General features: G+C 47.9%; 2 protein-coding genes and 2 pseudogenes across 3 annotated transcripts in view; 3 read left to right on the forward strand and 1 right to left on the reverse strand.

The window, feature by feature from the left end:
- LOC146202134 (uncharacterized) overlaps positions 1-12,384 on the forward strand; it is a 711,309-nt gene that overhangs the window by 321,719 nt on the left and 377,206 nt on the right. The gene's annotated exons all lie outside the window — the stretch shown is intronic.
- LOC146202140 (uncharacterized) overlaps positions 1-12,384 on the reverse strand; it is a 58,914-nt gene that overhangs the window by 12,555 nt on the left and 33,975 nt on the right. The window lies entirely within an intron of this gene.
- LOC146202141 (kinesin-like protein KLP2) lies at positions 377-2,737 on the forward strand (annotated as a pseudogene).
- On the forward strand, positions 5,214-6,706 carry LOC146202142 (kinesin-like protein KLP2 pseudogene; annotated as a pseudogene).

Below are 12,384 nucleotides of genomic sequence, written 5' to 3' on the forward strand. Positions count from 1 at the left end.
AAAGCTGTCCGATAAGGAGCGAAACGCAACTATAACAGTCTAGAGCAAGTGGCGGAAGTCACGCGTTGCCGCGATCATACGAGATAAATCCGGGCGCACGCCCGTTACAAAGGAAGTGATACGGCCGCATCTTGGCGTCATTGAGCGCTAACAACCAAAGGTGAAAAAAACTTCGGGGCAATATTCAACCGCAATGGTTGAAGAGAGGCTTGTGTAAAAACAGCGGAGGCCGGTTCAAACTGAAAACCACTAAGTTGAAGTTTGAGTTGTGTGGGGAGGCGGCTGGCAGTCATGTTCTTTTATTTTTTTTTTTTTCAAAACATTTTTTACCAGAACTGATTCCTATTTCATAATTTATATATAATACAGCCTAAGTTCGGATTAAGTAATGATTTCTTGTGCCTGCACTAAACCCCGACCAATCCGCTACTGTGGGTACGTGCTTAAAAAGAGAAGTCCGATTCGAACGTTAGTGCTAATTAATTCGCTGTCATTTTTTTTTTTTGCTTTTATTCAATTCTACGATCTTGAATCGAAGTTTGTTTTTTTCTTTAGCTGATAATTGATTTATAACAGCAATCCAGTATATGCAGTACATTTGACTCTTCACACTGAACCCTAGCCAATCCCCCCTCGTGGGTATATGTGCCATTTACCAAGGAAGAAGAAGACGAAGCAGAAGAAGAAGAATGCGTCAGCGGCGGTGCATGTTGGTGTTCCTGTGTTTCCGCCTCGTCTGATCAGCGCCATGGCTACAAAGAAGCTGGAGAAACAGCACATTCAAGTTTTTATCCTGTGGCGGCCCCCGAACACACTGGAGAAGAAGAGCGGGTACACAAGTGCGGTCGAGGCGGTCGCGGACAAGAAAGAGATCCTTGTAAATGACCGCGTCGTTCCGGAGCGTTCTCTCCGCAAGTCATTCACTTTTGACAAGGTGTTTGGACCCGAAGCAAAGCAGATCGACGTGTACCGGACGGTCATGGGGCCCACCATAGCCCAGGTCATGATGGGCTACAACTGCACTGTGTTCGCGTATGGCCAAATACGCACCGGCTACACCGTCGCCTTGGAGGATGAACGATCAGACGTGCATCTGGGATGGGCTAATGGCCAGCCGGACGGGACCATTCCCCCCACTCTGCATCAGCTCTTCGAAGAGCTCCAATCACAAGACCTCGAGTCCACTATCGAGGTCTCCTTCCTCGACTTGTACAGCGAGGAGGTTTTTGATCTGCTGAGTGCATACGACGACACGCCGATGCGCAAGATTTACAAGGACTCTATTAGAAAGGGATCCGTCATATTACAAGGCCTTGAAGGGATCACTGTGCGCAACCGTCAAGAGGTTCTTGAGAAGGGTGCAGCTAAGCGCCAGACTGCGGCCACACTACTCAACGAAACCTCGTCACGCAGTCACGCCGTCTTTGCCGTCACTGTCCGCATCCGTGAAATGCCTGATGATGGCGATGTGCTGGTCACAACTGGACAGCTCATCCTGGTTGACCTTGTGGGCAGCGAGAACATAGACTGCTCTAGCGCTGCTGACCGAGGAGCACGTGAAGCAGGCAACGGCGACCAAACTCTTCTTACTTTGGGCCGTGTCATAACTGCTTTGGTGGACAAGTCAGCATGTGTGCCTAACAGGAAAAGCAAACTGACGCGGCTACTGCAGGACTCATTGGACGGCCGCACAATGACTTTCATCACTGCGACCATCTCACTCGAAATGTCCAACCTTGAGGAGACCTCGAGCACCTTGGAGTACGCCCACCGGGTCAAGAACATAACCAAGCGACCAGAGGCAAACCAAAATATGACCAACAAGGCTTATTAAGTATAGAGCGAGGATGCTGAGGGACCTTTATCTTTGTGGACCAGGAAAACTACAGAAATATGGAATGCAAATCGAACGGCCAGTCACAGGAGGTTCTGGAGAATGAAGCTTAGACTGAGTCTCCGACAGAAAAGCTATCAGCAATTATTCAGCTGTTTTTCTTTTTCTTTCTTTTTTTTTTTTCTTTTTTTTTTTTTTTTTTTTTTTTTTTTTTTTTTTTTTTTAACAGAGCAGGCAGTTTCATAAACGACTGAACGGCTCCTAACAACTGCTGCCACACTCCGGGACACGAAGATGAGCTTGGATGCAACTGAGCAGGTGCTGTCTTAAGACATGTCGATTGAGACAGCCGGCTGCCCTTGTTCGCATCCAGAAGCTACACTCACTGCAGCTGCTGAGGAGCTTGTGAGAGTGGCTAAGACTACAATGGGCGAAATTGACCTGCTGTATCAGAAGCTTTAACGAACATCTGCTATCGATCTGACCAACAAGGAAGACGGTCTGAATTCGTGGAGAGCTCAAAGGACCGCTTCAGCCAGGTTTAGACTAACGCACTAATTAGTGATTATTTTACTGTATAATCGTTTTGATCGAATCCACGTATGTGTGCCTGTGCTGCCTATTTTTTTTTTTCTTGTAATGTGTTGAATATATGATGTACACACTCTGCTCTGGGACGGCCGACCCGGGCCCTGAGGGTACTTCAAATAAATAAACTGCACTGAACAAGTCGCCACTCGGCGTCATTCCTTAGAGACGTCGGAGGATCATTTGCCACCATCTGCAGCCGATTCCAGGAACTGTTGTTGGATGAAGGTGCTGCAGCCAACATGTCCACCCATTGCTGTAGTTGACAGTCCAGGTTCCGCAACCTGCACTATGGACAATACCCTGTAACATGTTTAGGACGCTATCATGTGCTCGGATGATCCCCGGTTTCTTTTTTTCTGTACTCGACAACGTTAAACAGCTGCGTGTTGCGAGTCAAGTGGGTAAAGATGTGGGGCAGAGAGTATAGGCCGCTATCTCATTCGTGGCCGTTGCGTGCGACTCCAAGCTTTTGTCTTTTTAATGTCCTTGCCCAGGTTACCTAATTCGTCTAGCAAGGTGATTATTTATCGTATAGATGAACTTAACCCTGTGATTCCCAGCATTGCATGAAATGTAGATAATCTTGGTTTCTGCTCCTATACCTGTCTGCATTGCCAGCACGCTTGAAATAATCGTCTTGTTCAGCATACTTATCAAAGCAACGACAAAGTGTCAGCTGTCAGAGATGCAGGAGGCCCGTGAAAAGATAAGATCGTTCAAAAGCTGCCCCTAACTGCAAAACAGCCTAAACATTAGCGGCCGTAATGTTGCGTTTACAGATTATGGAGCAATTTCCAATTTACTGAATGCGCCTACGTATTCTCACATGGTTTTCAAGCCCTCGGATATTCAAACAATTATAAAAAGAATTTACTCCATTCAGTTACCATGGGCTTAATATCTTCCTAATGAATCTCCCAGATGTTTACCTTTCGATCATCAAAGGACCATTTGTGATGAAGCCCTGGAAGTTCATAACTTTTATCCGATGTTTTCAATCATTAACGGGCAAAGGGCATTGGATGAGGCCTTCCTTGCTAGCTCCTCCCACTTCTAAAAAAAAAAAAAAAATGAGAAGGGTTCAACGCTGCTGAACCAATATGGAGCGAAAGCATTAGCCGCGGGTGATCGAGCGTTCTTCTTGTTATTCTTGTTCTTCTTCTTGTTCTTCTTGTTGTTCTTCTCCTGCTCCTCCTTCTTCTACTTTTTTTTTTTTTTTTTGAAACGTTTGCCACAGGGCATAAGTTGAGAAAGGAGGAGTGGGACGCAGGAGTTATAAAGTTAAAGGATGGAGTGAAGTCCAGTTGCACTTGGGTATTCGCAGCGGTTGGCGATGTAGTGGTTGCCCATTGTCCACGTCTCATTCTTCTACTTCGCGGCTGTTCAGGGTCATTGGTGACTGCGGCCACGGACTACGCGACGGGCCGAAACCTGGCGTAGTACAATCCACAAACACATCGTTTTTCAGCGAAGGATCTTGTAAATCCGTCCCGCAGTTGTCTGGAAAACGGCCCGTGTGTGGTGCGGGCAACACCGGTAAGGCATAGTATATCGGCCCGGCTGTTGTATATGAAAGGAACGCCTAGGATAAGTTGAATCTGGTGTGTATGACGGTAGGTTACCACTTTCTATTGACAAACAGCCCACCATCGCCGAAAACGGAACTTTTATGGTCTATAGTACACTGTCCGGAAGGACTAAAATGAAGAGCTCACACCACCGTCCACAGCCGTAGTTGGCGATCGCAGAGTCCACAATTTTCACGTCATCATTATCATCATCGCCAGATTTATTCTCTTATCATCTCTAAATTTACAAGTTATGAATACCTAGTTTGCTGCCGTCCTAGCGCCAAGAAAGAGAAAAAAGCCAGCGATCGAATTTTAGGTAGGAACAAAATTTGTGTGGCGTACCTGTTTCAGCGTCCCTTTAAACCAGAAAACATCCATCAGTTGATTCTGCGGACCTGTCTTCGCTCCGGTTCTTACGCCGAATCTAACATCCTGGGTTTTGTGAATATTTTCACGTTGTGCTGACGGCAGTCCTGAGTCGGGAAAGAACCGAAACGACTGTAAAAGAAACTTCATGGAGCTATCTCGGCCCCGCACAGAAAGGAACAATTTGGCTACAGCGATAGCGACAGTTGTGCTCGGCGTTGCTTGCTGCTCTCGGTCGCGCTCAGTTTAAAGCTGGCAAGAAAAGCTGTTCGATAAGGAGCGAAACACAGCTATAACAGTCTGGAGCAAGTGGCGGAAGTCATACGTTGCTGCGATCATACGAGATAAATCCGGGCGCACGCCGTTACAAAGGAAGTGATACGGCCGCGTCTTGGCATCATTGAACGCTATAACAACCAAAGATGCACGAAATTTCGAGGTAATAGTCAACCGCAAAGGTTGAAAGGCTTGTGTAAAAACAGCGGAGGCCGGTTCAAACTGAAAACGACGAAGTTGAAGTTTGAGTAGTGGGGGGAGGCAGCAGGTAGTCACGTATTTCTTTCTTTTTTTTTTTTTTTCAGAACATTTTTCACCGGAACTGATTCCTAATTCATAATTTATATATAATACAGCCTAAGTTCGGATCAAGTAATCATTTCTTGTTTACGCACTAATTCCCAACCAATCCGCTGTTGTGGGTACGTGCTTGAGAAGTCAAATTCGAAGGTTAGTGCTAATTTACAAACTTCGCTCATTCTTTTTTTTTTTTTATTCAGGTCTACGATCTTGAATCATAGTTTTTTTTTTCTTTAGCTGATAATTGATTTTTTACAGTAATCCAGTATACGCAGTTTGGCTCTCCACACTGAACCCTGGCAAATCTCCGCTCGTGGGTATCTGCCATTTACCAAGGAAGAAGAAGACGAAGAAGAAGAATGCGTCAGCGGCGGTGCACGTTGGTGCTCCTGTGTTTCCGCCTCATCTGACGAGCGCCATGGCTACGAAGAAGCTGGGGAACCAGCACATTCAAGTTTTTGTCCGGTGGCGGCCCCCGAACACACTGGAGAAGAAGAGCGGGTACACAAGTGCGGTGGAAGTGGTCGCGGACAAGAAAGAGATCCTTGTAAATGACCGCGTCATTCCGGAGCGTTCTCTCCGCAAGTCATTCACTTTTGACAAGGTGTTTGGACCCGAAGCAAAGCAGATCTACGTGTACCGGACGGTCATGGGGCCCACCGTAGCTCAGGTCATGATGGGCTACAACTGCACTGTGTTCGCGTATGGCCAAATGTGCACTGGCTACACCGTCGCCTTGGAGGATGAACGATCAGACGTGCATCTGGGATGGGCTAATGGCCAGCTGGACGGTACCATTCCCCCCACTCTGCATCAGCTCTTCGAAGAGCTCCAGTCACAAGACCTCGAGTCCACTATCGAGGTCTCCTTCCTCGACTTGTACAGCGAGGAGGTTTTTGATCTGCTGAGTGCATACGAGGACACGCCGATGCGCAAGATTTACGAGGACTCTATTAGAAAGGGATCCGTCATATTACAAGGCCTTGAAGGGATCACTGTGCGCAACCGTCAAGAGGTTCTTAAGAAGGGTGCAGCTAAGCGCCAGACTGCGGCCACACTACTCAACGAAACCTCGTCACGCAGTCACGCCGTCTTTGCCGTCACTGTCCGCATCCGTGAAATGCCTGATGATGGCGATGTGCTGGTCACAACTGGACAGCTCATCCTGGTTGACCTTGTGGGCAGCGAGAACATAGACTGCTCTAGCGCTGCTGACCGAGGAGCACGTGAAGCAGGCAACGGCGACCAATCTTTTCTTACTTTGGGCCGTGTCATAACTGCTTTGGTGGAAAAGTCAGCACGTGTGCCTTACAAGGAAAGCAAACTGACGCGTCTGCTGCAGGACTGCTTAGGTGGTCGCACCAAGACTTCCATCACTGCTACCATCTCATCCGAGAGAGTTTTAGGCACGACTGAACGGCCCCTAGCAACTGCTGCCCTGCTCCAGGACACGGATATGAGCTTGGATGCAACTGAGCAGGTGCTGCGCTTGGGAGAGGCAGCATGCTGCCCTTGTTCGCGTCCGGAAGCTGCACTCGCTGCAGCTGCTGAGGAGCTTGTGAGAGTTGCCAAGACTACAATGGGCGAAATTGACCTGCTGTATCAGAATCTTTAGCGAACATCGGCCAATTGATCTGACCAACAAGGAAGACAGTCTGAATTCGTGGAGAGCTCAAAGGACCGCTTCAGCCAAGTTTAGACTAACGCACTAATTAGTGATTATTGCACTGTATAATCGTTTTGATCGAATCCACGTATGTGTGCCTGTGCTGCCTATTTTTTTTTTCTTGTAATGTATTGAATATATGATGTACACACTCTGCTCTGGGACGGCCGACCCGGGCCCAGAGGGTACTTCAAATAAATAAACTGAACTGAACAGGTCGCCGCTCGTCTTCATTCCTTAGAGGCGTTGGAGGATCATTTGCCACCCTCTGCAGCCGATTCCAGGAACTGCTGTTGTGGAATACACTTCTAAAGCCAAGAAATTTGATGATGAAGGTACTGCAGCCAACATGTCCACCCATTGCGGTAGTCACAGTCGAGGCTCCGCCGCCTGGACTGAGGACAATACCGCGCAGCTTGTTTAGGACACTATCGTGTGCTCGAATGTTCCCTGGTTTCGAATTATGCCCAGTTTCTTTTTGGTCTTTTTGTTTGCTTGACAACTTTAAACAGCTGCGTGCTACGTGCGAGTCAGGCGGCAAGAACTGTAGGGCAGATAATATAGGTCGTTATCTCATTCGTGGCTGTTACGCGCGACTCAAAGATTTTGTCTTTTCAGTGTCCTTGCCCAGGTTACCTAATTCGTCTAGAAATGTGATTAGTTATCGTATAGCTGGACTTAGCCCTGTGATTTCCAGCATTGCATGAAATGTGGATAATCTTGGTTTCTGCTCCTATAACTGTCTGCATTGCCAGCACGCTTGAAATAATGGTCTTTTTCAGCATACTTATCAACGCAACAACAAAGTGTCAGCTGTCAGAGATGCAGGAGGCCCGTGAAGAGATAAGCTCGTTCAAAAGCTGCTCCTAACTGCAAAACAGCCTAAACATTAGTGGCCGTAATGATGCATTTACAGATTATGAAGCAGTTTTCAATTTACTGAATGCGCCTATGTATTCTCACATGGTTTTCTCGCCCTCGGATATTCAAACAATTATAAAAAGAATTTACTCAATTCAGTTACCGCGGGCTTAATATCTTCCGAATGAATCTCCCAGATGTTTACCTTTCGATCATCAAAGGATAATTTGTGATGAAGTCCTGGAAGTTCATAACTTTTATCCTACGTTTTCAATCATTAACGGGCAAAGGGCATTGTATGAGGCCTTCCTTGCTAGCTCCTCCCACTTCTTAAAAAAAAAAAAAAATGAGAAGGGTTCAACGCTGCTGAACCGATATGGAGCGAAAGCATTAGTTGCGGGTGATCGAGCGTTCTTGTTCTTGTTGTTCTCCTTCTCCTTCTTCTACTTTTATTTTTTCAAAACGTTTGCCACAAGGCATACGTTGAGAAAGGGGGAATGGGATGCAGGAGATAGAAAGTTAAAAGAAGGAGTGAAGTCCAGTTGCACTTAGGTATTCGCAGCGGTTGGCGGTGTAGTGGTTGTCCATTGTCCACGTCTCGTTCTTCTACTTCGCGGCTGTTCAGGGTCATTGGTGACTGCGGCCACAAACTACGCGACGGGCCGAAACCTGGCATAGTACAATCCACAAACATATCGTTTTTCAGCGAAGGATCTCGTAAATCCGTCCCGCAGTTGTCTTGAAAACGGCCCGTGTGTGGTGCGGGCAACACCGGTAAGGCGTATATCGGCCCGGCTATTGTATATGAAAGGAACGCCTAGGATAAATTGAATCTGGTGTGTATGACGGTAGGTTACCACTTTCCATTGACAAACAGCCCACCATCGCCGAAAACGGAACTTTTATAGTCTAGTGCACTGCCCGGAAGGACTAAAATGAAGAGCTCACACCACCGTCCACACCCGTAGTTGGCGATCGCAGAGTCCACAATTTTCACGTCATCATCATCATCATCATCATCGCCAGATTTATTCTCTTATCATCCCTAAATTTACAAGTAATGAATACCTAGTTTGCTGCCGTCCTAGCGCCAAGAGAGAGAAAAAAGCCAACGATCGAATTCTAGGTAGGAAAAAAATTTGTGTGGCGTAACTGTTTCAGCATCCCTTTAATGCTGAAAACATCCCTCAGTTGATTCTGCGGACCTCTCTTTGCTCGGGTTCTTACGCCGAATCTAACATCATGGGTTTTGTGAATATTTTCGCGTTGTGTTGACGGCAGTTCTGGAGTTGGGAAAGCACCGAGAAACGACTGTAAAAGAATCTTCATGGAGCTATCTCGGCCCCGCACAGAAAGGAACAATTTGGCTACGGCGACAGCGACAGTTGTGCTCGGCGGTGCCTGCTGCTCTCGGTCGCGCTCAGTTTAAAGCTGGCAAGAAAAGCTGTCCGATAAGGAGCGAAACGCAACTATAACAGTCTAGAGCAAGTGGCGGAAGTCATACGTTGCTGCGATCATACGAGATAAATCTGGGCGCACGCCGTTACAAAGAAAGTGATACGGCCGCGTCTTGGCATCATTGAACACTATAACAACCAAAGATGATGCACGAAATTTCGAGGTAATAGTCAACCGCAAAGGTTGAAGACAGGCTTGTGTAAAAACAGCGGAGGCCGGTTCAAACTGAAAACGACGAAGTTGAAGTTTGAGTAGTGGGGGGAGGCAGCAGGTAGTCACGTATTTCTTTCTTTTTTTTTTTTTTTTCAGAACATTTTTCACCGGAACTGATTCCTAATTCATAATTTATATATAATACAGCCTAAGTTCGGATCAAGTAATCATTTCTTGTTTACGCACTAATTCCCAACCAATCCGCTGTTGTGGGTACGTGCTTGAGAAGTCAAATTCGAAGGTTAGTGCTAATTTACAAACTTCGCTCATTCTTTTTTTTTTTTTTTTTCAGGTCTACGATCTTGAATCATAGTTTTTTTTTCTTTAGCTGATAATTGATTTTTTACAGTAATCCAGTATACGCAGTTTGGCTCTCCACACTGAACCCTGGCAAATCTCCGCTCGTGGGTATCTGCCATTTACCAAGGAAGAAGAAGAAGAAGAAGAAGAATGCGTCAGCGGCGGTGCACGTTGGCGTTCCTGTGTTTCCGCCTCGTCTGACGAGCGCCATGGCTACGAAGAAGCTGGGGAACCAGCACATTCAAGTTTTTGTCCGGTGGCGGCCCCCGAACACACTGGGGAAGAAGAGCGGCTACACAACTGCGGTCGAGGTGGTCGCGGACAAGAAAGAGATCCTTGTAAATGACCGCGTCGTTCCGGAGCGTTCTCTCCGCAAGTCATTCACTTTTGACAAGGTGTTTGGACACGAAGCAAAGCAGATCGACGTGTACCGGGCGGTCATGGGGCCCACCATAGCCCAGGTCATGATGGGCTACAACTGCACTGTGTTCGCGTATGGCCAAATACGCACCGGCTACACCGTCGCCTTGGAGGATGAACGATCAGACGTGCATCTGGGATGGGCTAATGGCCAGCCGGACGGGACCGTTCCCCCCACTCTGCATCAGCTCTTCGAAGAGCTCCAATCACAAGACCTCGAGTCCACTATCGAGGTCTCCTTCCTCGACTTGTACAGCGAGGAGGTTTTTGATCTGCTGAGTGCATACGACGACACGCCGATGCGCAAGATTTACAAGGACTCTATTAGAAAGGGATCCGTCATATTACAAGGCCTTGAAGGGATCACTGTGCGCAACCGTCAAGAGGTTCTTGAGAAGGGTGCAGCTAAGCGCCAGACTGCGGCCACACTACTCAACGAAACCTCGTCACGCAGTCACGCCGTCTTTGCCGTCACTGTCCGCATCCGTGAAATGCCTGATGATGGCGATGTGCTGGTCACAACTGGACAGCTCATCCTGGTTGACCTTGTGGGCAGCGAGAACATAGACTGCTCTAGCGCTGCTGACCGAGGAGCACGTGAAGCAGGCAACGGCGACCAAACTCTTCTTACTTTGGGCCGTGTCATAACTGCTTTGGTGGACAAGTCAGCACGTGTGCCTTACAAGGAAAGCAAACTGACGCGTCTGCTGCAGGACTGCTTAGGTGGTCGCACCAAGACTTCCATCACTGCTACCATCTCATCCGAGAGAGTTTTAGGCACGACTGAACGGCCCCTAGCAACTGCTGCCCTGCTCCAGGACACGGAGATGAGCTTGGATGCAACTGAGCAGGTGGCGTCTAAGGCATCGCTTGAGAGAGGCAGCAGGCTGCCCTTGTTCGCGTCCGGAAGAAAGAAATGAAGAGGCAAGGGGCGGGGGGGGGGGGGGGGGGGGGGGGAATAAAATCCATAAACACATCGTCCTTCAGCGAAGGATCTCTTAAATCCGTCCCTCAGTTGTCAGGAAAATAGCCCGCCACAGAGTGGTGCGGGCACGAAGCAGTTACTACGCGCACTGCATTTAAAGCGCCCGTATGTAGCACGTTTTTTTTTTTCTTAGCTTTTTGTTTGCTATCAAAGCGTGCGTTAGTGGGGACAGAATGTGGCGCACTGACTTTTCCGCATCTCGCTTTAGATGCGTACGTGTGCACCCCACAAATTTATCGTCGAATCAAGCTGCGTGGTTTATGTTATGAACATTTTCTCGGCTCTTGCCGATGCTCATAGGTTGTGCTGTTCCTCTTGAGAGTTTGGCTTTTTTTTTTTTTTTTTGTCCAACATAGGTCACAGTGCTGTCCAGTTCTTATTAAGCAAGACGCACGGACGTTCGTGTGGTGGACGGGCGTTCTACATGTGGTTACGACGCCGCGATGAAGGCAGCGAAAGTTGGCCACGGAAATACGACTGCCACCCCACCGATAGCACGCAGAAAAAATAGATGTAACCCCTCGGGTGACCTCAGCAATGAGTTATCCAGGGAGAACGACTGAACGGTATACGGTGGGTGAGACTGGGTGACCGCTTTCTGGGAAACAACCTACCCCAATTGTTTTTTTTTCTTTTTTTTTTTTTTTTTGCATCGCGTCCAAGAAGCTCAGAGAAAGCACTGCGATTCTGACAGTGTTTTTCGCTCCAAGCACCTACGGTTCTTCTGCCCGAGTTATCGTTTCCATTTCCGGAACCCTCTGCTTCTCCACTGCACTGCCGTATTTTTTATGTTCGCGATTAGTGGGTGAATAACTGCGTATTACGGACGTGAGCACAGTTTCGCTTCATAGGTGACTTTGCACGCAGCAACATTCGCTGACATTCCTAGTGTACTGGCGGCATCACTCGTATCCACTGCCCGCAGAAATAGTCTAGATAGAGAAGGTTGCGCGCGATTACGGAAGATGGCGCTGTAAGCGGAGCAGGCGCTACTGGCCGCCGAAGTGGTCGAGCCGCAATCAGATGGAGACGTGTTGTGTCTGGCCTCGGTTTCCTGTCCGGAGTACGGACACGCGTTCAGCCACGTCTGGCACGGAGGATGGCTGTGGCGAGATTCTCTTTCTCTTAATTTTCCCTTCTGCATCTGTCTATCCCGCGTAATGTCGGTGGTGCATGCTTAGCTACCACGCGTTACTGTCGCCTCTGATGTGCGAGAATTTTTCGGTTCGTGCGTTTTTTGTGCACTCTTCGGCTGCTTGCAGTCCATAACCACAAGCAATTGTGCTTTCTTTGTCGAAGTTCAGTCTGGTGTTGTAAAATAACCTTCGTTTACCACCAGTGACTTTTGGGGCGACTTTCCTTTCTGACCAAACGAGAATAGCACGTATGATTCCATCTCGTTGCACCTCGACTGCTGAAGCACAGAGAATATGGCAGTGGCGTGCGTTAGCCTAGGGAAAGGATGCCGTGCTGGAAAAAGAAAGCTGCTGAAGTTTTCAGAATTCGTGGCGGGTTGGACTACTTCGTTCTTTAAAGTGCACTC

This window comes from Amblyomma maculatum, chromosome 1 (assembly GCF_055883805.1).
Source record: "Amblyomma maculatum isolate TAMU_Amacu chromosome 1, ASM5588380v1, whole genome shotgun sequence".
Taxonomy (NCBI): domain Eukaryota; kingdom Metazoa; phylum Arthropoda; class Arachnida; order Ixodida; family Ixodidae; genus Amblyomma; species Amblyomma maculatum.